Source organism: Neophocaena asiaeorientalis, unplaced genomic scaffold (assembly GCF_003031525.2).
Source record: "Neophocaena asiaeorientalis asiaeorientalis breed wild unplaced genomic scaffold, Neophocaena_asiaeorientalis_V1.1 scaffold550, whole genome shotgun sequence".
In the NCBI taxonomy this organism is placed as follows: Eukaryota; Metazoa; Chordata; class Mammalia; order Artiodactyla; family Phocoenidae; genus Neophocaena; species Neophocaena asiaeorientalis.
Window position 1 is genome coordinate 2,903,520 of NW_020173396.1, and position 26,496 is coordinate 2,930,015.

At 38.1% G+C, this 26,496-nt stretch overlaps 1 long non-coding RNA gene across 1 annotated transcript in view; it reads left to right on the forward strand.

Moving 5' to 3' along the window:
• Positions 1–26,496, forward strand: part of LOC112400962 (uncharacterized) — a 327,875-nt gene that overhangs the window by 198,896 nt on the left and 102,483 nt on the right. The window contains exon 4 of the long non-coding RNA XR_003003491.1: positions 21,408–21,494. This is a non-coding gene — a long non-coding RNA (uncharacterized LOC112400962). The remainder of the gene's footprint in view (positions 1–21,407; positions 21,495–26,496) is intronic.

A 26,496-nucleotide genomic window follows, 5' to 3' on the forward strand; every position in this document is an offset into this window, starting at 1 on the left:
GAAACAAAAGCTTTAAATGGTACATTAAACAAGATGGACTTAATTGATATTAATAGGATATTCCATCCAAAAACAAGAGAATACACTTTCTTCTCAAGTGCTCATGGAACATTCTCCAGGACAGATCATATCTTGGGTCACAAATCAAGCCTTGGTAAATTTAAGAAAATTGAAATCATATCAAGTATATTTTCTGACCAAAACGCTGTGAGACTAGATATTAATTACAGGAAAAAATCTGTAAAGAATACAAAAACATGGAGGCTAAACAATACACTACTAAATAACCAAGAGTACTGGGCTTCCCTGGTGGTGCAGTGATTGAGAGTCTGCCTGCCAATGCAGGGGACACGGGTTCGTGCCCTGGTCTGGGAAGATCCCACATGCCGTGGAGCGGCTGGGCCCGTGAGCCATGGCTGCTGAGCCTGTGCGTCTAGAGCCTGTGCTCTGCAATGGGAGAGGCCACAACAGTGAGAGACCCACATACCAAAAAAAATAATAAATAAATAAATAGCCAAGAGATCACTGAGGAAATCAAAAAATACCTAGAAACAAATGAGAATGAAAACATGGTGGTCCCAAACCTATGGGATGCAGCAAATGCAGTTCTAAGAGGGAAGTTTATAGCAATATGATCCTATCTCAAGAAACAAGAAACATCTCAAATAAACAACCTAACCTTGCACCTCAAGCAATTAGAGAAAGAAGAACAAGAAAACGCCAAAGTTAGCAGAAGGAAAGAAATCATAAAGATCAGATCAGAAATAAATGCAAAAGAAATGAAGGAAATGATAACAATGATCAATGAAACTAAAAGCTGGTTCTTTGAGAAGATAAACAAAATTGATAAACATTATACAAACATCAAGAAAATAAGGGAGAATACTTAAATCAATAGAATTAGAAATGAAAAAGGAGAAGTAACAACTGACACTGCAGAAATACAAAGGATCATGAGAGATTACTACAAGCAACTGTATGCCAATAAAATGGACAACCTGGTTGAAATGGACAAATTCTTAGAAAAGCACAACCCTCTGAGACTGAACCAGGAAGAACTAGAAAATATAAGCAGTCCAATCACAAGCACTGGAATTGAGACTGTGATTAAAAATCTTCCAACAGGGCTTCCCTGGTGGCGCAGTGGTTAAGAATCCACCTGCTGTTGCAGGGGACGCCAGTTCGTGCACCGGTCCGGGAAGATCCCACATACCGTGGAGCAGCTGGGCCCGTGAGCCATGGCCACTGAGCCTCCGCATCCTGAGCCTGCGCTCCGCAACGACAGAGGCCACAACAGTGAGAAGCCTGCGTACAGCAAAAAAAAAAAATCAGGCTTAAAACCTGGTGAAAAAAATTCACCAGGCTTCACAGGTGAATTCTATCAAACATTTAGGGAAGAGCTAACACCTATCCTTCTCAAACTGTTCCAAAATAGAGCAGAGGGAGGAACAATCCCACATACCGTGGAGCAGCTGGGCCCGTGAGCCATGGCCACTGAGCCTCCGCATCCGGAGCCTGCACTCCGCAACGACAGAGGCCACAACAGTGAGAAGCCTGCGTACAGCAAAAAAAAAAAATCAGGCTTAAAACCTGGTGAAAAAAATTCACCAGGCTTCACAGGTGAATTCTATCAAACATTTAGGGAAGAGCTAACACCTATCCTTCTCAAACTGTTCCAAAATAGAGCAGAGGGAGGAACACTCCCATCCTCATTCTCCGAGGCCACCATCACCCTGATACCAAAACCAGACAAAGATGTCACAAAGAAAGAAAGCTACAGGCCAGTATCACTGATGAACATAGGTGCAAAAATCCTCAACAAAATACTAGGAAATAGAATCTAGCAGCACATTAAAAGGATCATATACCATGGTCAAATGGGATTTATCCCAGGAATGCAAGGATTCTTCAATATATGCAAATCAATCAATGTGATAAACCATATTAACAAATTGAAGGAGAAAATCATATGATCATCGCAATAGATGCAGAAAAAGCTTTAGACAAAATTCAACACCCATTTATGATAAAAACCCTCCAGAAAATAGGCATAGAGGGAACTTACCTCAACATATTAAAGGCCATATATGACAAACCCACAGCCAACATCATTCTCAGTGGTGGAAAACTGAAACCATTTCCTCTAAGATCTGGAACAAGACAAGGGTGTCCACTCTCACCAGTGTTAGTCAACATAGTTTTGGAAGTTTTAGCCACAGCAGTCAGAGAAGAAAAAGAAATAAAAAGAATCCAAATTGGAAAAGAAGTAAAGCTGTCACTCTTTGCAGATGACATGATAGTATACATAGAGAATCCTAAAGATGCTACCAAAAAGCTACTAGAGCTAATCAATAAATTTGGTAAAGTAGCAGGATACAAAATTAATGCCCAGAAATCTCTTGCATTCCTATACCCTAATGATGAAAAATCTGAAATAGAAATTAAGGAAACACTCCCATTTACCATTGCAACAAAAAGAATAAAATACCTAGGAATAAACCTACCTAAGGAGACAAAAGACCTGTATACAGAAAACTGTAAGACACTGATGAAAGAAATTAAAGATGATAAAAACAGATGGAGAGATATACCATGTTCTCGGATTGGAAGAATCAACACTGTGAGAATGACTATAGCACCCAAAGCAATCTATAGATTCAGTGCAGTCCCTTTCCCACTACCAATGGCACTTTTCACAGAACCTGAACAAAAAATTTCAGAATTTGTATGGAAACACACAGGACCCCGAATAGCCAAAGCAATCTTGAGAACGAAAAACGAAGCTGGAGGAATCAGGCTCCCTGACTTCAGACTATACTACAAAGCTACAATAATCAAGACAGTATGGTACTGGCACAAAAACAGAAATATAGATCAATGGAACAGGATAGAAAGCCCAGAGATAAACCCACGCACATATGGTCACCTTATCTTTGATAAAGGAGGCAGGAATGTACAGTGGAGAAAGGACAGCCTCTTCAATAAGTGGTGCTGGGAAAACTGGACAGGTACATGTAAAAGTATGAGATTAGATCACTCCCTAACACCATACACAAAAATAAACTCAAAATGGATTAAAGACCTAAATGTAAGGCCAGAAACTATCAAACTCTTAGAGGAAAACATAGGCAGAACACTCTATGACATAAATCACAGCAAGATCCTTTTTGACCCACCTCCTAGAGAAATGGAAATAAAAACAAAAATAAACAAATGGGACCTAATGAAACTTAAAAGCTTTTGCACAGCAAAGGAAACCATAAACAAGACCAAAAGACAACCCTCAGAATGGGAGAAAATATTTGCAAATGAAGCAAATGACAAAGGATTAATCTCGAGAATTTACAAGCAGCTCATGCAGCTCAATATCAAAAAAACAAACAATCCAATCCAAAAATGGGCAGAAGATCTGAACAGACATTTCTCCAAAGAAGATGTGCAGACTGCCAACAAACACATGAAAGGTTGGTCAACATCACTAATCATTAGAGAAATGTAAATCAAAACTACAATGAGGTATCACCTCATGTAGTCAGAATGGCCATCATCAAAAAACCTACAGACAATAAATGCTGGAGAGGGTGTGGAGGAAAGGGAACCCTCTTGCACTGCTGGTGGGAATGTGAATTGGTACAGCCACTATGGAGAACAGTATGGAGGTTCCTTAAAAAACTACAAATAGAACTACCATATGACCCAGCAATCCCACTACTGGGCATATACCCTGAGAAAACCAAAATTCAAAAAGAGTCATGTACCAAAATGTTCATTGCAGCTCTATTTACAATAGCCCGGAGATGGAAACAACCTAAGCGCCCATCATCGGATGAATGGATAAAGAAGATGTGGCACATATATACAATGGAATATTACTCAGCCATAAAAAGAAACGAAATTGAGCTATTTGTAATGAGGTGGATAGACCTAGAGTCTGTCATACAGAGTGAAGTAAGTCAGAAAGAAGGATAAAGAAGATGTGGCGCATACATACAATGGAATATTACTCAGCCATAAAAAGAAACGAAATTGAGTTATTTGTAGTGAGGTGGATGGACCTAGAGTCTGTCATACAGAGTGAAGTAAATCAGAAAGAGAAAAACAAATACCGTATGCTAACGCATATATATGGAATCTAAAGAGAAGAAAAAAAGGTCCTGATGAACCTAGGGGTAGGACAGGAATAAAGATGCAAACATAGAGAATAGACTTGAGGACACAGGGAGGGGGAAGGGTAAGCTGTGACAAAGTGAGACAGTGGCATGGACATATATACACTACCAAATGTAAAATAGATAGCTAGTGGGAAGCAGCTGCATAGCACAGGGACATCAGCTGGGTGTTTTGTGACCACGTAGAGGGGTGGTATAAGGAGGGTGGGAGGGAGATGCAAGAGGGAGGAGATATGGGGATATAATGCTGGGTGTTTTGTGACCACGTAGATAAGGAGGGTGGGAGGGAGATGCAAGAGGGAGGAGATATGTGTATATATGTATATGTATAGCTGATTCATTCATTTTGTTATAAAGCAGTAACTAACACGCTATTGTGAAGCAATTATACTCCAATAAAGATGTTAAAAAAAAAAAAAGAAAGAGACTTTAGATGAAGAAAAGGACAATGTTCATTCAAGACATTTTTATGAAGTGCCTCCTATGCACCATGCACTGTTCTAGCACTGGGAATACATCAGTGAACAGACAGAAGTCTCTGCCCTCATTCAGTCTATATTCTAGTGGCGGGGAAAGGTTGATAATAAACACAAAACATTCTTTTTTTTTTTTAAACATTTTTATTGGAGTATAATTGCTTTACAATGGTGTGTTAGTTTCTGCTTTATAACAAAGTGAATCAGTTATACATATATATATATCCCCATATCTCTTCCCTCTTGCGTCTACCTCCCTCCCACCCTGCCTATCTTCTAGCTGGTCACAAAGCACCGAGCTGATCTCCCTGTGCTATGTGACTGCTTCCCACTAGCTATCTATTTTACATTTGGTAATGTATATATGTCCATATATACACTACCACTCTCTCACTTTGTCCCAGCTTACCCTTCCCCCTCCCCGTGTCTTCAAGTCCATTCTCTAGTAGGTCGGCGTCTTTATTCCCATCTTGCCCCTAGGTTTTTCATGATACAAAACATTCTTAATCAAGTAAGGTGCCAAGGTTTGGAGGATTTTTGAGCTTGATGCAATATGGAAACAATTTTTCAGCTGGGAACACTCAAGAGATTGTAGGTTAACACCATAGAATGTATATATTGTTGACAATGGCACTTGAGATTTTGACACACTTTTCACTTTTCTGAGTGAAGTTAAACTACCATTTCAAAGACACAAGAACCCTTTCTGATCAGGATTGCTCCAAAAGCCTGAATCTCTTGAATTCTCAATAGTAAGTATTAATTAAACAGAAAGAGATTGGTGGATAAACTGGTGGCAAGAGTACTACTGATATCTTAAAGTTAATTGGAACTCACTGAAATTGTATTCTTTTGCAGAGATTCTGTAGTAATGTTCCTTTAAGCTTAGGGCTGTAGTGTCCAAACTTCTATGCTATAGAACTTTTCAAAACTTGTACGAACTTTGGAGGAATATGCTATTATAATATGTACCAATTCAAGGGAACTTCTCATTATCCAGGGTATTTGCCCTATAGTAATTAAGAGTTGGTCACATATGTAAGTTGAATTTAAGAAGTGAAGTTTTGTGGTTAAACAAATTTTTGATTATTATTATTATTATGGAGACAGTGAAATTACATTTAGTTAAAAAAAAAAACAAAAATGCACTTAACCAACAGGGTAGGTTCCAATGAAGCACCAAGGGATTGCTCTAAAGATAAGTTCCAAATTGCCATCAACTTCCTATTTTTGGAGAGAAGAAAGGAATCCAATTTTAAGCCCTGTCTCTTTAAAAGAAAATGCGAGGTGGTGAACTACGTGGCACTTTTGATTATATGTTGAAACTGCACTAAATCCCTGAAATCCAAAAGAATATTGCACTCTGGTCCTTTGTGCAGAATGCTCACATGAGTGCTCACAGGAACCAATCCAGAAGCAAATTGCTGCTGATAGTAACTGACAGCATGAATTACTGCACTCTCGGAGACTCTGCCAGCATCAACCCATATGATCTCACTTTTGCTCATATGGCAAGCCGAATTTGTGCACATGCTAGAACCAGCCTCTCAAGTTCAGGGAACAGCAAGGTTTCTCAGCTGTCATTTGAAAATAGCCAGCACCTTTGTAATGAACCACCATGGCATCTCATCAGCTCACCCTTATAAAACTGGGAAAGATTTTTCCTTTGCTGATTTTTTGACCCTAATCATGTAGAATCCCTTAGAAAAAGGGGAAACTGACTCGTCTGTTTGTCATATGAAAAGCAGACGAGTCAGTGAATGCGGAGGACAACATCAATTTTTCTTCCACAAGAGAAATTGCCTCTGGGTCTACCCCCTGCTATGGTCCATTTGTAGACATTCTGCTGCTGGTAATTGCTGTGCTGATCCATAACAACCTTCAGAAATCCTTCTCTAACTTGGAATGGAAGAAGAGCTATACTCTTCATTAGATGCTCAGTTGAACTAAAATATATATTATGGGAAATTCTCTAAAAATGAATTTGTATATACCAGCACAACCAAGATCACCAAAATATAAATCAAATATAAGAGGAGCTCATCCCATATATATATGACTGTAAAAAAAAAACAGGAACTAGAAACATTTTTCCAAAGGATGAAATCATAGACCCAATATCCACAACCCAAGATCAGTCTTCAGATTTCTTCTCTTATTTCAGTTCATTACAAAACTCACCTAAATAGTACCAAAATTATAGGGGGGGAAAGTCTTATGGTTTAGCCTTTGCCCATCATTAGCAATATAATCTACTGTTTCTGAGAAAACATGGACCTTCTGAGGTCTTGAACTCTGTTCTTGGCAGGTAAGAAGCCTTCCAGGTCATCTTTAAAGGCGTATTTATTTTTAATTCTTAAGTCTACACATGTTTTCTGTTAATAAGTTGGAATCTTAAACAAGATTGTTATTCACTCTATTTATTTACCTTAGAAAGTACTCAGTTCTTCTGAAACAATGGTCCCTTTGAAAATGGATGCTATTAAAATAGGGGGAAAATAGCCTTTCTTTTTTCAGTCCATGTTTTTGGTCTTTCTAGAAGGGGTGATGAACATCAGGCCTTGCAGGATATTTCTAACAAGTTAGCACGGTTCTAATGAGAGACAGGAAAAATGGGAGAGCCTTGTTTGTCATGGGCTAGTTGAGGGCACCTTGAAGGGGAAGTTTTGGGATTGAATGATCCGTTCTGTCTGGGGAGAGTCAGAGGTAGAAGACAGACAAGCCCAGCAATGGTAACACAAAGTAATACAACAGGGTAGTGAGCACTTACCTCTCAACGTGGATGTTCCACAGGCCTCTCCTGTTCAGCAGATTCAGAACTCAACCAATCATCTCTCTCTTTTTTTTTTTTTTTTTTTTTGCGGTACGCGGGCCTCTCACTGTTGTGGCCTCTCCCGTTGCGGAGCACAGGCTCCGGACGCGCAGGCTCAGTGGCCATGGCTCACGGGCCGAGCCGCTCCGCGGCATGTGGGATCTTCCCGGACCGGGGCACGAACTCGTGTCCCCTGCATCGGCAGGTGGACTCTCAACCACTGCACCACCAGGGAAGCCCAACCAATCATCTCTTGCTCCTCCTCCTGAATTCCTGATCTCAGTGAGTCTCACTGTCTACTCCGGCAAGAAGGCAGAGAAACTTGACTCCTTTCTGTCCCTTGTGCACCACGGCCCAGCCATGACTAAGTCCTATTACTTCTCATTCATTTATCTCTCTCAGATTCTCAAATTCTCTTCCATGTTCTTTTCTGTTGTTCTTCAGTAAAATTTTGGAGTTTTATTTATATTGTTCCTGTCCATTTCTTTTTTTTTTTCAATTTTATTTAATTTATTTTTTATACAACAGGTTCTTATTAGTTATCCATTTTATACATATCAGTGTATATATGTCAATCCATGTTCTTGATTCCCATACTAAGTAACCATGTCATCTTCTTTACAAATTGGTCTCTCAACTGCCCTAATCTCGCTCTCTCTAATCCGATCTCCACACTTTCTAAAAGATACATCTGATCATCTCATTCTTCCGCTTAAAATGATCCCCACTGCCTTCTAGAAAAAAGTAAAATCTAAACTCCCTTGAATGACATATTTACCTCTCAATCAGCATTCTTTCTCTCCACCTTTGCTTCATCATATATAGTTTCTGTCTTGAATGCCCTCCCCTCATCCTTTCTTCTCTTGGAAAATTCCTACTCGTCTTTCAAATTTTGATTCAGCTGTTATCTCCTCCAGAACACCTTTCCCTGACCCTCTTCCTGGCCCCCATCACAAAATGTTCCCACTGTACCTCTTTTGATGACTGTGCATCATGCATCTTGAGGGCAGGTGCACCGTTTTTATGGTATTTACTCAGCATCTAGCATAGCAGGTGAATGAATACAAGGAGTAATCAGAGAAAGTCACAGAGAAGGTGGAGTTGAACTGACTCACTTTTTTTTCATTTTCCTTTTGTTTACTGTAGGCAATGTATAATATTAGGATTTGGTTTACCATAAACAAGGTACATATATTTGAAAAGTAATGTTTTTAATGAAAATTTTTAATTAAAACTTTTAAGATTAAAGTTTAAGTCTAGTAAGAACAGTTGGCAATTTTGATACTGTTTCAATGACTAATTCGTATTCAAAATTAATTTCTCCAGAGTTCCACATACTGTATTCACAAGATTCATCAATGCTTGTTGATTAAAGCCATGAACTGACTCACACTTGAGGGAGAAATAAGACAATGTAGAGAAGAGTGTTTGAGGCAGACGGAATAACATGTACAGGAGCATGAGAGAGTTTGCCATGCGTAGAGAAACTACAAATGGTTTAGAACTGCTAGAGAATAAGAGGTGAGATACAGAATTCTGTGGCATGAACCATATTCACAGTTATGACACATTTGTTATAATCTGTGACCAGCTTCTCTCAAGGGTTGGAAAGGCTTCCTGCTGCTTTTCTTGAGGCTCTACGAGTAGTTAAAAATGAAGAAGTGTATAGATCCCTACTTTTCTTTTTCTTTTTTACATCCTTAATGTACTTGTTTTCTCTTCTTGCCGTCAGATAAAGAATGCATTGGTGTCTCTGAGAATATTCACAACAGGAAACATGCTTACATTTATAAAATGATCAAGCTGTTATTTCTTCATTCTCTGATAGAATCTCTTAAAAATCTTCATCTGGGGTGAAATATTCCAGATTACTTTTAGTCCCTGATTCATTTTCATTAGAAAAGTTCAGAATTTATACATCAGGATTTGTCTTCCTCTGGAGCCAGTGCAAAAACTTTTCTTCAAATGAAAATTTGGGCAAATCCTGATGAGTTTCCAGATCCTGTGTATCAGGACCTGCTTTTGTCCTTTGCCTCCTTCCTGGGGCTGCTGTTACCTCCTGAGGTGGACTTAGGACACAGGGCAACAAATGGACTTGAGGAGCCACAGTTAACCTCCCAAGAGGGTTAGCAAGACTTGCAAGCCACTGTTTGCTGTTTTTTCTCATTTCTCTCTATCACGTAACTGTGACTCAGGTCTTTGTTTCTCAGAAGGAGAAAAGTGAGGTGCAGACAGCTGGAGCATCACTGGTGATTCAGTGGTAGAAGACGATTTAGGAAGAATACAGCTTCCCTAACTTTTGATTCTGTATATTTATTTTTCTCAATATGTTGTTTGTGGTTATTTCTTTATTAGGGGAGTGGGAGAAATATCATTTAATACTTTAAATGACTATATACAAGAAACTGGAAAAAGGGCCAAACTCGCAATATTTCATTTATAGTTAGTTGCATAAATGCACAGACATTAAAATAGGCAATTTAGAGGTTGTAACATTCTTTTTTTGTTATATAAACATAAGGAAGATTAGAAGTGGCAGTTTCATCTGTTGTTTCTTTAAACAATTGGAAGACCTCAGTGACACCAGTTTTCAGTACAGAACATTTTTCTCATTTCTATAACATAAGTGAGGAAGATAACAAGAGCTGTGTTAACTTCTTATTTATATGCAGAACATTTAAATAAAGTCCTTGTGATTTAAAAAATGCCCTTTATATTTAGTATCCATCTTTAACTTCCTCGGTGAGGTTCTTAATATTGTAAAACTTTGCGTTTCTCTCTTCGTTTTCTCTTCTCTTCCACAATTTATGCCCTGGCAAATAGCCCTCTGGGTTAGACGTTCCCTTCACATTTCCTAGGGTGTTTCCTAGTTAGCCTGCTAGTGGTCTGTAGGGCACTAATGAGAAGGCAACTGGTGATTTGAACTGGAGACTCTTGGCCAGTCAGGAAGTCCTCACTTGTGCTTGGGAGTAGGGTCTGAAGCAAAGCATGGGCTTCACCTCTACAGCCCTCCTCTGGGTTGGGATAAGGAAAGGAAAACAGTATTCTACTTCTGCACAGGCTCTGGTTATCACCTAGGATTTAATTACAGGTGGGTCTAAAGAAAGACCTTTAATCATGGAGTCCTGTCTGGAAAGGGATGGATTGCTTTTAAATCAAGGGTAGGCAAAAGTTTGAAATCTTCCAAATATTAGTGTTATAGATCAGATTTTTACCATGTAAATATTGGATATAATGTGTGACATACAAAGGTTGATGGACAATTTTAATACAATATAGTATTAATTCATTTATTTATTCAACTAATATTTATTTAGTATATTCTATCAACCAGGTTCTGTGATAGATGCCAGTAGATGCTGATAGTCATAGGCAAACACAACACAGTCTCTGCTCTAATACAGTCTATTTTTAAAGTACAATGCCTTTAGATATAAGTATAAGTAAATATTAAGAAAGTACCTATTTAAAAAATATTTCCTTTTTGCTTTGATAAAACAAAAATTGTATGTAAGTGGATGATTAGCTAATTACCGTTTCCCTAGCTACTTATAATAAAATAAGTATGTGTATAATAAGTATGTGAATAAAAATGTGTACTTTTAATAATTATTTAATAATTTAAATAATTTAAAAATTAATTAAAATAGTTTGAAAAGAAATATTTTGTATTTTGGTAGCCAGTATGTATACATTTTGTCCAAGTAGAAAAACATCTCAAGAAAAATAGATCCCTTAAAAACTATTTGGAATTTATTTCAGAAACACTGATAATTCTACATCTATTGCCAATAACTTAATTAAGCATTACTTTCAATTTCTTTATTATCTTTGATTTTTTTCCTGTCCTCTCATTTTTTTTTCAGCATAGTATCCAGAAGAAAGAGCTTCTGGACCTGCATTTGAGAACTTGGTTTAAGTCCAGGCTTTGCTCCTTGTGGTTGCATAACCTTGGGAAGTCACATTTACTCTATCTTGGTCTAGTTTCTTCATCTGTAAAATGATAGGATTATATTGAATAATATTCAAAGTCCTTTCCAACTTTAACATTCTCTGGTTCTTTAATCTTTTGGACTTGGGGGCAGAATGTAGACACATGGACATGAACACATGTTGAGATATGGTATTAAAAATAGAAACTACTAGGCATCCCTGGTGGCGCAGTGGTTGAGAGTCCGCCTGCTGATGCAGGGGACACGGGTTCGTGCCCCGGTCCAGGAAGATCCTACATGTCGCGGAGCGGCTGGGCCCGTGAGCCATGGCCGCTGAGCCTGCACATCTGGAGCCTGAGCTCCGCAATGGGAGAGGCCACAATAGTGAGAGGCCCGCGTACCGCAAAAAAAAAAAAAAAAAAAAAATAGGGGAAAAAAAAAAAAATAACACAAAAAAAAAAAAAAAAAAAAAGTCAGTGCAAAAAATAGAAACTACCTAGAATTTCGGATGTAGTTGGAGTTATGAATGAATTCTGTTTTGCTTATACCACAACACAGACTTCTCTCTCCTAGATTTATAGTTTACCAATTCATATTTTCCAAGGAACATGCATATATATGTGAGTAAGCGAGGCATTTGAAATGAATATAGCATTTAATCACAGAAATTCAGAGTCATCCCAAACTGGAGATACCAACATTATCCATGTCCAGGGCAGGTACAGCTCAGATAATATTGCTCTCAGATTACATCCCAAGTCACGGGATAGTGCATCACAGCACTATCCTGCAGGCATCCTGTTGATGCAAGGCCCCAGGATCCCACCTCACTTCTGACATCTTCTCACTTAGTCTTTTTTTAAAATTTATTTTTAGCTGCATTGGGTCTTCATTGCTGTGCACGGGCTTTCTCTAGTTGCGGTGAGCGGGGACTACTCTTCGTTGTGGTGCGCGGGCTTCTCGTTGCAGTGGCTTCTCTTGTTGTGGAGCATGGGCTCTAGGTGCCCAGGCTTCAGTAGTTGTGGCACATGGGCTTAGTAGTTGTGGCTCGTGGGCTCTAGAGCGCAGGCTCAGTAGTTGTGGCACACGGGCTTAGTTGCTCCGCAGCATGTGGGATCTTCCCGGACCAGGGCTCGAACCCATGTCCCCTGCATTGGCAGGCGGATTTTTAACCACTGTGCCACCAGGGAAGCCCTTCTCACTTAGTCTTTCCTGATCCCTTCCTAAGTTGGAAACGCTTTCTTCCTTCTTTATGCTCCAATTTGCTTGCATTCAGTCTTGTGTTAAAATTAGCTGCATACAATTCTCTCTTGCTCAGTGGTTCTTAAGCTCCCTGAGAGAACATATCTGTCTTGTTTACTGTGTATTTCCCATGGTGCCTTGCACAAAGTAGGCACTCAATTGTTTTTGTTGAATAGGTCAACTCAGCTGAGAGACTACTGAAGTTAAAACCAACTACAAAAGTGTTGTGTTTTATCTCCTTTTAAGTTCCAATGCAAGGTTAGAGCTTGATAGAGTTCTGAGCTTGATAGTGGCAGAATGGCGTCCGGTGAAGAACCTCATGTCTACTAAGGTATGAGAATCTTGGCAGCTCAGTCAAGATGAAAACAGATTCTTGCCTGAGGTTTTGGAAGGAGACTCTAAATGCCTTTGTAGTTACCCAAGGGATGACACTCACCTTTGGTTAGCCCAGTCACTGATCCACTCTCCCATCCGGGGCTATCTACATTCTCCCATAGAGCCTGACTGTGGGTCATACTAATATTTCCTCACATGATTCATTACTTGCTGACTAGATAGGCCTAAGCCTTTATGTTGCACGGAAAAAGTACTAGCCTGAATAAAGAATGAGACACTAAGTAAAAAAATCATCTAGTATAGAAATATTTAGTAGCAAAATATACTGTTCTCCATCCTTTTTGCAAATCACATTCTTCTCAGTTAAAATCACTTTTATTTTTTCAATAGTTTCTTCCAAAAATATAGTAATATATTTATACTGTTATTTCTTGATTAAATCAACTTTAATTATTGATGTTTTCCTGCTCTGAATATTGTGGATTTAACTTATTGAAACATTACTCAACTTTTCTTCCATTCTTTCTCCCAATGTTTGTTATTATATTATTAATTTTAGGTTTTCTGTTGTTACTTTTTTCATATCTGAAATAATAGTATGTTTTATTTCTTGTTCCTTCAACTTTAGGTGTACTTCTTGAATCAATACTAAGTAAGATAGTGATAATATTCAGTGGCCTTTTCAATGTGGTGGCTGTATCTTTCTATATTTTCTTCATTTAAAAAAAAATACTGACTTTTCTGTATTTTCTCTGTTCTGTTTCTGGAACCCCAATTGGTTGAACATTGAACTTTGTGGATTGATACTTTGTGACTCTTATCTTTGTCATCTTTTAATTTTTCCATTCTATGTTCTAATTTTTTTAATCTTTCTGCCCGTTTATGAATTTTTGATTTTTGCATTAAAAAAAGTTTAAGAGCTAGTTCTTACTGTGATCTATCCCATTTTTGTAGATTCTTGTTCTTGTTTTTAAGGTTACAATATCATTTAAAAACTCATGAGGAGTCTAATTAGAATTTAAGAAAAAGATTTCTTATGTTCCTTGCATTTCTACTATATTCTCCTGGGTCTGTGGCTCTGAGTTTATCTTGATCTTTGTCTTTAATGCTGTTAGTCTTCCTCATATGTCTGGTAGTCCTTGATCATCTGTTCCTATTTTAGGCTAAATGTCTAGGTTGATTATTCCAGGTTGGGGTGCAAGTTTCCTTGACCGCGGCTCTATAGGTCTGTTTGTTTCCCCAGGATGACTCTTTCCTGAATTGAAGGCTCTTTGTATGTAGGTAGGGCTTATTATCTGCAGGATTTATGTAAGGGTGGGTGGGTGAGAGATTGAGAAACCAGAGCTCACACCAGTACCCTATACTTTTCCCAGGCAGCTTACTCAATTCCTTTAGGTGACTGCGCTGTTTTTCTCTCATAGGAGTGAACACTGGGTTGCCTTTTATTTTACATGCAGAGGTCCTGCGTGTGTTAGATGTATAAGCATGTGTGTGTTTGTGTGTGTGAACTAGTACAGCTATTTTATTGAATGACTTTTGATAACTCCCCTCTTTTCACTGTCCACCACTGTATCTGTTCACCCAGAGCTGGCAATCTCTCCAAAGTTCTATTGGAAATTAGGCTCCACCCTTTGCTGTGGCCCTTTCTGCTGTTCTGTGCTGTAGCCTCCTGTGCTCCATTTCATGTAGCCATAGAATTCTATCTGCTTTCTGTCCCTAGGAGTTTACTGATTCATCTCTCTTTTTCTCTTTGCTGTGAAGGCTTCATTCTCTTGTGAATTTCTTTATTATCTTTTTCATGGTCTCAGGAAAAAGGTAAGACAACCTGAGTTGTCAGCCCACTATCTTGAACTGGAACTCCTTTCCCATACTCTTGCTGTAGGTGCTGGTTTCCAGTTTGATACGTTCTTTAGCAAGCTTTTAAGGGAATTATTTTAGAGAAGAATACTATCCTACAAGATTGTAAGAAATTATAACTTCTATATCCAGCAGAAACAGAAAACTACCATACCTGGGGAACTTTAACTGTATGATCCAATAATAACAGGCACATAGAGCTACTTATGTACCAGGACCTGTTCTGAGTACTTTATATATATTAACTCATTCAATTCTTACAATAACAGTATAGGGAAAGTACTATAATTGTCCCCATTTTACAGATGAGGAAACTGAGGCACAGAAAGTTTAAGTAACTTTTCCAGGGTCACACAACTTATGAGTAAAAAAGGCAAGATTCAGATTTCATCTCCTGAGACTGAGCTCTTAACCTTTATGCTATATTGCCTCTCCTAATCATGTCATTAAAAAAAATAAACCATGAGGTTAGAATAAAGGTGGAGTATCAAATAATAGCTGATGAAATATTGTCTTTAAAAAATAAAACATTTTCAAGAAGAGTCAAAAAAGTGAATGTAATTCCATGGTGATGAGGAATACTGAATTATGGAATTCTGGCTACACAATTAAAAATACTGTCAATGGAAAGAAAATGGGGAGGCATGAAGAGAAGCTGGCATATTGTACTGTAAACTGTCTGATAAGGCTGGAAGATATCTGCGTAAATTGTGGATAGGAGACTATATAACTAAGAAGAATACAAAGGAATAGGACAAGAATTTCAAGACAGTCAAGGCCAAGGATTAGCTGAGTCTCACCAAAACCACTAGAGACAGCAGCAGCAATTTTTAGGGCTATTTTCAGAACAATATATAGATGAAAATTATAGGCCCATTGCTTGAGAATGAGGGTATCATGTTAAAAGAAAACACTGTACTCCCGCTTTTCTTCTGTCTATACCAAGAAGAATGACCTTTAATCTGGCAACACTGAAAGATCATTGCCTTAAGAGGTCACTGACGTCCAAGATAAGAGATGCTTAATGATAACTTAAATATTTTAGATGAATTCAAATTCCAGGCCCAGACAAATTACATTTTAGGCAATAAACAATTTTACTGATATGATCATAGTACTATCATATTGTTTGAGAAATTTTGGAGAACAGGGAAAAGAATTCAAAAGATTGTAGAAAGGTACATAAGGTCCCAATTTTCAAAAAGGGGGAGATGATGGGTTATATTGTGTGTTTTAAATATTTACTCCCCTTTCCTGAAAGCACCTTTCATTTGGGCCCTTTTGTACAGGAAGATTATACTTCCAATCCCATCAATGTCACGCTTGGCCATGTGTCTTGCTATGGCCAGTGGAACGTGAGAAGCGACACTAGCCACTTTGAAGCAAAATCTTTAAGAAACTCCGTGCTTTCTGCCGTCATTGTTAAAATGTGTTATCAATTATTTGAATGACCACATAGATGTTATATTTCTCAAGTTTACATAACATCAGACCATTACATAAGATAATTTCTAGAAAAGAGATTCCATATGTTGGATGGCAAAATTAGAATTGAAAATGATATAATCTGTTGAAAAGATACAGAAACAATGGTGATAGAATTTATAACTTGAAGTTATAAATAACTTCATATATAAGTATAAATTGAATAAATGTGTAACTTGAAATTGTATTTGTAAACATCAGTTGTATTGAATGAAGGATACCTGCTTGTTGAAATTCAGATAAAACCAAATAGTATGGATTGGTCCAAACCTCAAGTAACATCAGTTTGCTGGTGCCTCTATAAAAGTGAAGGTGATCTGAAGCTATATTAATAGAATGTTTAGTATCCAGATTATTAAGGGGGTTATTATGTATTAATATTATGTCCAGTTATGGGTATTACCCTTTGATAGGAATATTGATAGAACCCAAGAGTGTTGAGGTCAGTTTTCTGGGTAGAATTGGGCAGGTAGAGCAAGTATGTCTAAACCTAAAACAGAACATCTGGCTTGATAAGAGAAAGGCTAGAAGAGGAGGAAAGGATACCAACTGCAGATGTGTCCATACCTATGGGAGGAAGCTGGCTAAACATTTATATATCATGATCTGCCTGGCTGCTTTAATACACTTGATCAGACTCCTGCTTTCCTAATCAACCCCATCCCTGGTGATTTTAAACTATAAATACCTGGAAGAGAGTCACTGAATAAATGCATATCATGAAAGTGCTTTCTAATCCTGGATGAACGTCAGGATCATTTGGGGAGCTTTTAAAAATGCAGATACCAAGACTTACCTCAGACCTACCAAACCATAATTTCTGATGTTGGGCCCTGGGAATCTGTATTTTCATAAAACTCCATTGATTCTAATGATCTAATGATTTGTGAGCCACTGTGTCTTGTAAAGTGGTAGGTGTTCCAGAGGAAAGGGTTGGATTAGAGAACATTGGTGTATCAGCATGGGAGGCAAGTCTAGGTCAGTGGTTCTCACACGCCCATGATAGGAATTTGGTCTTCAGGGACCAGTACAACTCTTAAAGAAATAGGACTCATCAACATAGGATGGCTGACTTTCTAGTATAACAAACCAACCAACCAAGCAAACTATCTGTTATCCTTATAGTTTCATTTAAAACAAAAATTTCAAAAGGACCTGGGCAGATCACAATATAGGAAGAAAGTACTACAGTCTTTTAGATTGAATGAACTTAGCCATTTTTCTCCTTTCAGCCTAGACTGGTGACATTTTCTTCACCTTATAGTGTCATTTGGTATGTCAGCATTTGAGAAGCAACAATGTAGGGTATGTACGGTTCCATATGATCTCTGGCAACATGGTGCTCCACTGCTAGGCAGGGTTAAATGGCACATAGCTGGGTTAGGGACTGTACTTCTGACAGTGGTGGAGGGGAAGGCTCTGAAAAGAGAATATGGATGGTGCAGTAGGGTGCAGGGATACTTTGGATGATATAGGGTCTGTGAGCAGTTGTTTGGGAAACCAGCTCTCTAGCTGTAGAAGAAAAACTTGTGGGTACCTGAAAGCTGCATTAAAATGCATGAAGGGCTTTCATATATAATAACCCTTGTTATGCCAGAGGGCAGAGCTAGACCTATGGGAGGAAGCCACTGCAGATCCATTTCAGTTTAAAGTAAAAAAAATTTTCTGATAATCAGACCTTTCCAATAGATGTTAACAAACTACACGGAGATGGGATTATCCCCTCCGGAAGAGCTCAAAATACATCTGAGCAACAATTTGTTAGAAATGTGATAAATTAGGAGTTGGGATTAACATATACATACTACTATATATAAAATAGGTAAACAGCAAATTCCTATTGTTTAGCACAGGGAACTATACTCAATATCTTGTAATAACCTATAATGGAAAAGAATCTGAAAAAGAATATATATAACTGAATAAGTTTGCTGTACACTTGAAACTAATACAGCATTGTAAATTAACTATACTTCAAGTAAAAAAAAAAAAGAAATGTGGAAAAAGTGTTCTGGACTAAGTTGGAAACTGGATTAAAATCACTGTTTTCGGTCCTTAATAACACCTGGAAAGCCTTTTAAACAAATACAGATTCCTGGACTTCTGCTTAGTTGCATAGAAACAGAAACTCTCTGAATGGGACTAAGGAATTTGTATGTTTAATAGGTACCCCAGGAGACTGTAAGTTAAATTACCTGCTCCCGTGGAAAACAATTAGATGAAGTGAACTCCAACATCTGAGCATCTGTGATGAAAGATTCTATAAAATCCGTAAAGAGAACTTTTTTTTTATGGCATTAACATTTGAATATTCACTTAATATCAAATGTTTTATTATTGGTTATTTAAAAGTTACATCTGAAACAACTGGTTATCTGAACATCAACACAAAACGAAAGCACTGAACTGTTTTTAAAACATAGTTTGCTTTGAGCTTGAAAGAGGAATTAGCTTCATGTGAGGAAAAGGAGTTATGGACCTAATTATGAAATATGGATATGTAAAAATATTTGCCAGAGATAACATAACATGTTTGTGCCAAAATTTTTAATTTACCAGATTAGTGATTCATTCTTTCCAATCTCTAATGGCATATTGGTTTAAAATGTTTATTTCTGTGGAAGAAGACTTTAGTTATTTTGAAATAATTTTTCATTTTTGTGAATGTTTCATTTTGTTATAGCTTGAGTCACTGTCTTAGTAATAGCATTATCAAGGCAGAATGGAAGAGTGGCCCAAAGGTCCTCTAACTAGTTTTTAGAGTCTCTAGTCTGATCTGGACTGTTGTCTCTATTGAGACTCTATCCCAATCTTCTCTGTATAGATGATCTAAAACGCTTTCAACTGTTGACAAGAGGCTAGGCCTTGAATTACAGGCATAAGAAACAATTGAATATATAAACAATCAATTGAATCAATTGAATAAATCAATCAATTGAATATATAAACATTGCTCAAAACTTTTTGAACCCCTGAGAAAATTTTTTCTAATATCCTTTGAGCCATTCAGTGCCTTAGAAATATATTCTCATAAACACATTTTCCTTCTCTTCTTTTAGCATCTAGGCTCTATTTGAATATTATTCATTTACATATTCAACAGAAACCTAGTGGGAGCTAACTTTATGCCAGGCACAAACAAGGCTAGATATTGGGTAAATAAGTTCCCTGCTGTCATGAAGCTATGTTCTGGTAAAGGGAAAGACATAATAAACTTGCAGGTAAATGTATACGAATTTCAGCTAGTGACAAGTGCTGTAAGGAAAATTTAATGGATCAGAGAACTGTTGGGGGACTCTTCTTTAGATGGGGTAGTTTGGAAGAGGAGGTGCTATTTGAGCCAAGACCTGAGCAGTTGTGAGAGAAGAGCTTCAGGGAGAGACAATAGCCAGTGAAAAGGCCCTGAGGTCAGAATAAGCTGAGGAATTGCAGGTCATTGTAGTACCATTGTAATGAAAAAAAAAAGGGCAAGGCCAGATAATGCAGAATCTCACACGCCCATGATAGGAATTTGAATTTATTCTAAGTGTGATAAGTTCTGATTAGGCAGTGATATACTTTTTTACAAAGATAACTCAGACTTGTAGAGATCACCACAGTCAGTTAAGAGTGGAATGAGGAGGACCAGCTAGAAGGCTGCTGCTTTAGTTCAGTTTGGAGATGATGACTGCTTGTTAGAATAAAGCTATTGACTGAGGGAATGTACGTGAAAGTCACGTATATGCCCCTTTCAACAGACATTCTCAATCAAGGTCACATATGTGACTCTTACAAGAATCATGTGATTCTTCAATTTGTATTCAGCCTTAATGTTCACATGTCCAGCAAATGTCATTAGTTTCATTTCTCCCTGCTCTTAGCTTACTACCGCCTTCAGTTGAGAATCACTAGGGTAGATGATTGAGCAGGACAGCTTGGTCTTTATCAGGCCAAATGTTGTACCTCCCAGTTAAAATCTAGAGACCAACACTCAGTTATTTCTGCTATTTCCCTTTTTCTTCCCACAGGCTTCTTTTTCCCAGTTTCTACCTCTTAATTTTCTGTCCTCAGGGGAACACAGGCTCCCAACTTCTCCCCTCCTCATCTGTCTACTCTAAAAGACACACAGATCTAAATTTTTATGCTGTTGTTTTGAGAGATTTATTTTTTGTATATAGAGGAATACAGACATGAATATAAATAAAAATGTAGAAAACTCCTCAATTTATTCCACCAAAGGAAGGGAGGGTGAACAAGCTACCTTTTCTTTTCATTAGATCATAAGTACAGGGGAGGGGGTGAGACACATTTTCAAACTTTTTTTTTGCGGTACGTGGGCCTCTCACTGTTGTGGCTTCTCCCATTGCGGAGCACAGGCTCCGGACGCGCAGGCTCAGCGGCCGTGGCTCACGGGCCCCGGCGCTCCGCGGCATATGGGGCACAAACCCGTGTCCCCTGCATCGGCAGGCGAACTCTCAACCACTGCGCCACCAGGGAAGCCCTCAAACTTTTTTTTAAAAGGGGAAGTAATATGGGACTTCCCTCGTGGCGCAGTGGTTAAGAATCCGCCTGCCAGTGCAGAGGCCATGGGTTCGAGCCCTGGTCTGGGAAGATCCCACATGCCACAGAGCAACTAAGCCCGCATGCCACAACTACTGAGCTTGCGCTCTAGAGCCCATGAACCACAATTACTGAGCCCATGTGCCACAACGACTGAAGCCCACGCACCTAGAGCCCATACTCTGCAACAAGAGAAGCCACCACAATGAGAAGCCTGTGCACTGCAATGAAGAGTAGCCCTCAGTCGCCACAACTAGAGAAAGCCTGCGCGCAGCAACGAAGACCCAGTGCAGCCAAAAAATAAATAAAATTTTTTAAAAAAGGGAAGTAATATGTTTACATGGCTGTTGATAAGAATATAATAAAATCTAACATTTATTGAGTGATTGTTATGTGCCAAGCATTGTTGTCCAGGGTTTTACTGTACTGATTCTCTTATTGTTATCCCTCTTCATAGATGAGGAAACTGAGGTACGTAGCTATTAAGTAATTGGCTCAAGGTCCCATAGAGAGTGAGGGGCCAACCCGGGATTTAAAGCCAGCTTTTTCTCTTCTCTAGGCTATGCTGCCTCTCCAGGTGAGAGGACTTGGGAATCTGTAGAGAAAGGAGCCTTTGCAGGTGTGGTGCTGAAGAACCATTCACCAGGTACGTGCCCTGCCTTCCTGACTCCCAATGTGGCCCTAACTCCTCCTCCAGACTTTCTGTGCTTAATCCACCTTTTACCTCTGGGCCTTGCTTTCAGAGCCCCACTTTACCTCAATCTACCCTTCACTTAGGTCTTTACTGATAAGTATCTTTTTAAGTATGTGTTTGCCAAAATTAAAAGAAATATTCCCCGTTTCCCTATCACTGAATTTCTGACTTGCTTTACCAGCAACTGTCTGCTTCTCTGTGGGTGCTCTCCTTATGTCTGAAGCAGGGACCAGGAGATCAGAGCTCCCTAAGCTGCAGGGACACAAAGCTTTCCTCTCTGTGGTTTGTCCACTTGGGTGTTGAGACATTCATTTATCAGCTTGTCACTCTCACAGGTATACTCTTGGTCACAGCAGGCTCCAGGAGATTACTTGTCTCGCTACTGAATTTTCTTTATATGCTTTTTTTTTAAGTATGTATGAAATTATAGTCTTGAGCTTTCCTTTTTCATACACAAACTAATCATTATGAAACCCAATAATGATCCCTGAGGGAAAAACCACATGGAGTGAAAGGGCTCAGACGTGGAGTGAGGGTGTTGGACAACAGACATCATTCCGGGACCCGTGGACACAATTCTTTCCGGGGGGTTGGTGCATTGCGTTTTTATGACTTGAAGCTATTTTTCAGCATATTACACCATAGTTTCCATGAAGCACAACTGTGTGTTGTAATGTCCATTTTCATGCTCCATATCATTCTTGAGCCTGAAATTGCAAAGTTTGAACATCATGTATTATTGATCTATGTTTTTGACTTAAACACAGGAGAGGGTAAAGCTTAAAGGACCAGAAAATTCAGAAACACTCCATGAGATAAAGGGACTGATTTTCCGTAATCTCTTTGACAAAAATGCTCTAACATTTTATTCTTATGGGTGATGTGACTACAAGATGGTTAACTTGATTATTTGCTTTTGAATGTAAGAAAGGAGTCTGAGGGAGAAGTTCCTTTAAATTTGAGATTTAAATATAATTTCTCTTCCAAATAATAGAAGATGGGTATACCCCAGCATTTTACTTTTGAGAGAGAAAGATTTTGGCATTCAGTTTTAAAGGTAGAGCAGTCCTGTTCTTGGGCCAAAATCAGAGTAAGGAATGTTCTGGAATCTTTGCCTCTCAGAAAAGGGGGAAAAATATCACTTTTTACCTTCTAGCAAAATCTGTTCTTAAGAAAGACTCAAGTACTTGTTTACACTAAAGTGAAAACGACTGAACACCGCTTAAAACACCAACTCTCTCTCCCAAAGGAAGTTGTAGTTTCACAAGGATAAAATCTTCAGGTGAAAGAGTGAAATCCTCTCAATTATTGATTTATGTATTTGTTTGTCTGTTTGCTTCTTTCTTAAAGTTTACTTTGTACTTTGTTCCAAAAGGGAGATTTAAGGCCATGCCTCATGTGATAAAAAAAAATTAAAAATAAATAATTGAGAACATTAGGATGACTCTAATATTGGGGATTTGGGGTTTTAGGGAAACATGGAAAGAACTCTTTATTTTGTTGTTGTTAGAAATTCTTATTTTCTCTTGAAATCTTACTGGCGCAGGGGTTGGGTGGAGTCATCAACTCCCTTATAGCAGACCAGCTTTTCAGCACATGGGAGACAATTTTTGGTGAAAAGTTAGTGTTTTTTAATCTCTCAGCTTGCTTGGGACATTTAGTACAGTTTACTATTCTAGGGTTAGTTCTTTGATAGCCTTCTCGTTGGTTATTTATTAACCTCCCTTTAAAGTACAACTTAATCGTTCAAGAAAGGTACAAAGTTCAGTTAATGTTTCTATTGTTTCTAATTATGATAACACCTAAGACCACTGTATAACTTGAAATGCCTCCTAAAACATAAAATTCATATATGAAACAATTAGCCTGTGGGGCACTGGCTCAGTATCAGCATTATACAGGGGAATCCTGCAGTAACAGGAAAATGCTGCCACATCAATGGAATGTTTATATATCATCTGTGTTTCAAATAGTCTATGTGCTTCAATCCTGACTTCCACCACCTCTCCTGCCCCTGTTGCTTTCCTTATAAGGACAGGTTGTCAAAGGAGATCGAATGAATACTCCCCTAGGGAATCCAGAAAGAAGAAAGCAGTAGATCTGCTTTCTAGAGGTATGTCTGTTTTGCAATTCATCGAGGATGATGATTGCTTAGGATCCAGAATTCAAACTGAATACAGGGGTTCAGTTTTTGTCCCCATTTGTAGTAGTGGAAAAAGGAGCCCTAGGAGACTTGAGTAAGTTTAGGTTCTGCATTGACCAAGCAGAAAGAGATTGTGGTTCTCTTACCTGTCCTCCTAGAACCTAGAACAGTGCCTACATATGTATGTGTTCAGTAAACACTTGTAAGGTGAATGTACAATGAAGTCTTCCTTCTGAGAGCTTGTTTCTAAGCGTCAACGTAATAGGAGCTCCGAGGTACTTTTCAGGTACAGGAAATCCTTCAATTCCTACCCTGTTGATTGACTGAAGATGAACCAGCTCCTATTCATTATACTGTGTTGGTCAAGGGTGCTTAGCCCTGGAATCAAGTTGCTTAGATTCAACTGGTACCTTCACCATTTGCTAGCTGTGTAAATGTGGAGAGGTTGCAGCTATTCTGGGGCTGAATTTCCTCAACTATGAAAGGGGTGGTTAGGAGAAGGAACTGATGTATGAAGTGCACAGTACTAGATACCCTTTGCCTGATAAATATTGGCCAGCAGCCACAGTAGAGTAGCCCTAACCCTGGGAAAGCTCAAATCCTATGTGCTAAAAGGAAGACTCTTTTTGGCTAGAAATAATAGGAACTTCCAGGAGTTAAATACAGATTCACAGCTGCCTGGGGCTTTTCAAGTTATGTAATAATTAAAAGATCATTGTAAATGACTGCTTTCCAGAAAGAAGTAGGTAGCTATCAAAAGGTTTTGAGTCAGGAATAAATATTGGTGGATTTCTTTCTTCAAAGAGATTTTTAGAATTATTTCCAATAAAATAAAGAAAGTTTATGGATCTAAAAAATAAAAATAATGTTTAAAAGCCTTAAAGATGAGATTTTGCTTGGAAGTTATTTTTCTTTAACGAACATGCCATTCATTCAACAAATATTTATTAAGCAGCTACTATATCTAAAGCACTGTATTAGGTGCTAGTGAGAAAAAGTAAAAAAAAGGTATGGTGCCTGTTCTTAATGAGTTTAGAGAGTCTAAATATTTAGATAAGCAATGCCTTCAAAATCATTATCCTGAGATCCTATGCATTTATTCCAATATTGCTGCTATCGCTTTGAACACCTTCAAACAACTTTTGGGCAAGTGCCTTCAGAGTCAATGCCCAAGCCCCACAAAAACAGCAGTGGCCTCTTTACTTTTTGGAAGGACCAATATTCAGCTGACATTAAAATACCCCAAATCTCCTTTATTGGTTGGTTAATGTCACAGCTCAGAAACCCCAAAGTGCCCACTCATCCCCACCGCTACAGTTCCCCCTACTGGACCCTCTAGAAGGACTCACAGTCCTGCTACTAAAGAGTTAATACTTGGATCTTGGGCAAAGCCCTCTAGTACCTTGCTTTAGTGACATCTATTCTGATTGATCTGTGTCCTTCCATACCTATTGCTGAATATTTAAAATATCACCCCTAATTTAGAGTGTCACACTGCATTACCCCTAATCCTTTTGTCACATCCAATATTTTTCTACCTAGTGCACCCAGGACCCCATCTCCTACTCTAGATTAGTTTTAGCTATCAATGAAGATTGAATCTAACTTTAAAGGGCAACACTTGGCTATCTTTAAAGACATTTGTTTTTAAAATAAAGGAACAGAGTAAAGGCAAGTCCAAAAGAAAGGTCCTAAGATTGTTCTAAACAAAGGCAAACATCATCAAGGTTTGTCTGGAGAGTCCCAAGGTGACTGCTCAGAGGGGATAACATTCATTTCCTATGTAAATTCTGATGCTTTTATGAACAAAAAGAATAATATCAGGCCAATTCCTTTATAGTCACATCTTGCATATTAGATGAATGTCTGCTTTTAGAGAAGTTGTGTTTAAAAGTCATAAAACCTCACTTAGGAGCATTATTAGAACCTAGCATATATCTTCCAGCTAACAAAATGTTAGCATAAAGGGATATAATAGGCATTTTGGAATTCCTAATACCCAGGTATAAAAATAAAATAACAGTGAATATTTTTTCCAGTGACAATATGATTCAGAATCATTCAAAATTGTTTAGTGTGGCACAATCCTAGGGGAGAGAAAAGTTTTTGTTTCAGGGAATGTGAATTCAGAAACATGTATTGTTATAAAATATGCTTATTTTTAAGAGGAGAATTTGTATGAGGGGATCTGAATTTATTTTTACTTTGTTAAAAGACACTCACAAAGCAAAAATCCCAATTGGCAAAACAAAATAAAACAAAGGACTTTGTGAAGATAAAATTATTTAATGATTGGTGGGACATGATTTTGAAAGGAATGAATATCTGATACTTGTGCCAACGACAATTTACTTTAGGTCCCATAGCCTAGAAAGTTGATGAGTGGTGCTTAATTAAAAGTTCTGCTGATTTAGCTGCTAAATCATTGTATGAAAATCAGTAGATTTTTTTTTCCCATAGTGACAGTGGATTTTATAGATAACATTAATTTGTTCTATATCATTTGACCATTGAACTGAGGTTTATTTGTTGAATGAATGTACAAAGAACTGATCAGAGGTAAGAATAATACATCTTTTTGGATATTTTCTTAGGACTTTATTTAAAGATAATAATTTTAAAATATTTCTTGCAAAAATAATTACAAATGGATAGAAACTTTTTACAAATGAGATAAAGATTACCTGCAGTTCCTACCAACTGTAAGTAACCACCATTAGGATTTTTGTGTGTCTTGATACACATTTTCTGTACATGTGTATTGTAGGTATGTACACATGTATATGTATATGTGATTTACAAAAATGATCA